General features: G+C 35.2%; 1 non-coding gene across 1 annotated transcript; it reads right to left on the bottom strand.

Annotated features, from left to right (window-relative positions):
- Positions 1-1,193: 1,193 nt before the first annotated feature.
- LOC112713838 (small nucleolar RNA R71) lies at positions 1,194-1,297 on the bottom strand. The gene has a single exon (XR_003158799.1). It is a non-coding gene; the product is annotated as a small nucleolar RNA R71 (small nucleolar RNA).
- Positions 1,298-2,170: the final 873 nt, after the last annotated feature.

The following is a 2,170-nucleotide window of genomic DNA, read 5'->3' as shown; positions in this document are numbered from 1 at the left end:
TAAGTAATGTGATTGATTCAAAAATTTGAAGTTTGTTACTTTCTTGTTAAGAAAGGTTCAATCTTTAAATTCTAGAATTTTATCTTTTAGTCTCTTGTTAGTCAAGTAATTAATTTTAGTTTTAAAATCAAATCTTTCTAAAAATATCTTCTTTTTTTATCTTTTATATCATATCTTTTTCAAAATTTTATCTTTTTCAAAAATTTGATTTCAAAATATCTTATCTAACTTCTTATCTTCTTATCTTTTCAAATTTGATTTTAATATCTTTTTCAACTAACTATTTGACTTTGTGTTTGTTTCTTATCTTTTTCAAAACCAACTAACTACCTATCCCTCTCTAATTTTCGAAAATATCTCATCTCTTTTTCAAAAATTCTTTTTAATTGTTTTAAATTTTAATTTTAATTATATATTATCTTTAATTTTCGAAAATCACTAACCACTTTTTCAAAATTATTTTTGAAAATTTTCTATCTCTCCTCTTATTCTATTTAATTATTTATTTACTAACACTTCTCTTCACCTCTCTTCATCTAAAAATCCGAACCTATTCTCCTTCACTCTTCTCTCTTTTCTTCTTCTACTAACATAAAGGAATCTCTATACTGTGACATAGAGGATTCATCTTCTTTTCTTGTTTTCTTCTCTTTCATATGAGCAGGAACAAGGACAAAAGCACTCTTGTTGAAGCTGATCCTGAACCTGAAAGGACTTTGAAGAGGAAACTAAGAGAAGCTAAATTACAACAATCCAGAAGTAACCTTTCAGAAATTTTCGAACAAGAAAAGGAGATGGCAGTCGAACCTAATAATGATAATGCAAGAAGGATGCTTGGTGACTTTACCAAACCAACGTCCAAATTTGATGGAAAAAGCATCTCCATTCCTGCCATTGGAGCTAATAATTTTGAGCTTAAGCCTCAGCTAGTTGCTTTAATGCAACAGAACTGCAAGTTTTATGGACTTCCATCTGAAGATCCTTACCAGTTTTTAACTGAGTTCTTGCAGATTTGTGAGACTGTAAAGGCGAATGGAGTAGATCCTGAAGTCTATAGGCTCATGCTTTTCCCTTTTGCTGTAAGAGACAGAGCTAGAATATGGTTGGATTCACAACCTAAGGATAGCCTGGACTCCTGGGAGAAGCTGGTCACGGCCTTCTTGGATAAATTCTTTCCTCCTCAAAAGCTGAGCAAGCTTAGAGTGGATGTTCAGACCTTCAAACAAAAAGATGGTGAATCCCTCTATGAAGCTTGGGAAAGATACAAGCAGTTGACCAAAAGATGTCCATCTGACATGTTTTCAGAATGGACCATATTAGATATATTCTATTATGGTCTATCTGAATTTTCAAAAATGTCATTGGACCATTCTGCAGGTGGATCCATTCACCTAAAGAAAACACCTGCAGAAGCTCAAGAACTTATTGACATGGTTGCAAATAACCAATTCATGTGCACTTCTGAGAGGAATTCCGTGAATAATGGGATACCTCAGAAGAAAGGAGTCCTTGAGATTGATGCTCTGAATGCCATATTAGCTCAGAACAAAGTGTTGACTCAGCAAGTCAACATGATCTCTCAAAGTCTGAATGGATTGCAAAATGCATCCAACAGTACTAAAGAGGCAGCTTCTGAAGAAGCTTATGATCCTGAGAACCCTGCAATGGCAGAGGTTAATTACATGGGTGAACCTTATGGAAACACTTATAATTCATCATTGAGAAATCATCCAAATTTCTCATGGAAGGATCAACAAAATCCTCAACAAGGCTTTAACAATGGTGGACGCAATAGGCTGAGCAATAGCAAGCCTTTTCCATCATCTTCTCAGCAACAGACAGAGAATTCTGAACAAAACACTTCTAATTTAGCCAATCTAGTCTCTGATCTGTCAAAAGCCACTTTCAGTTTCATGAGTGAAACAAGATCCTCCATCAGAAATCTGGAGGCACAAGTGGTCCAACTGAGTAAGAAAATCATTGAAACTCCTCCCAGTATTCTCCCAAGCAATACAGAAGAGAATCCAAAAGGAGAGTGCAAGGCCATTGATGTAATCAATATGGCCGAATGCACAAGGGAGGAGGAGGACGAAAATCCTAGTGAGGAAGACCTCCTAGGACGTCTCTCAAGCAAGAAGGAGTTTCCTATTAAGGATCTAAAGGAATCTGA

The sequence above is a fragment of the Arachis hypogaea genome, chromosome 9 (assembly GCF_003086295.3).
Source record: "Arachis hypogaea cultivar Tifrunner chromosome 9, arahy.Tifrunner.gnm2.J5K5, whole genome shotgun sequence".
NCBI classification, from domain to species: domain Eukaryota; kingdom Viridiplantae; phylum Streptophyta; class Magnoliopsida; order Fabales; family Fabaceae; genus Arachis; species Arachis hypogaea.
Note: the sequence above shows the minus strand (reverse complement) of the source record. Positions and strands in the feature narration are given on the sequence as shown.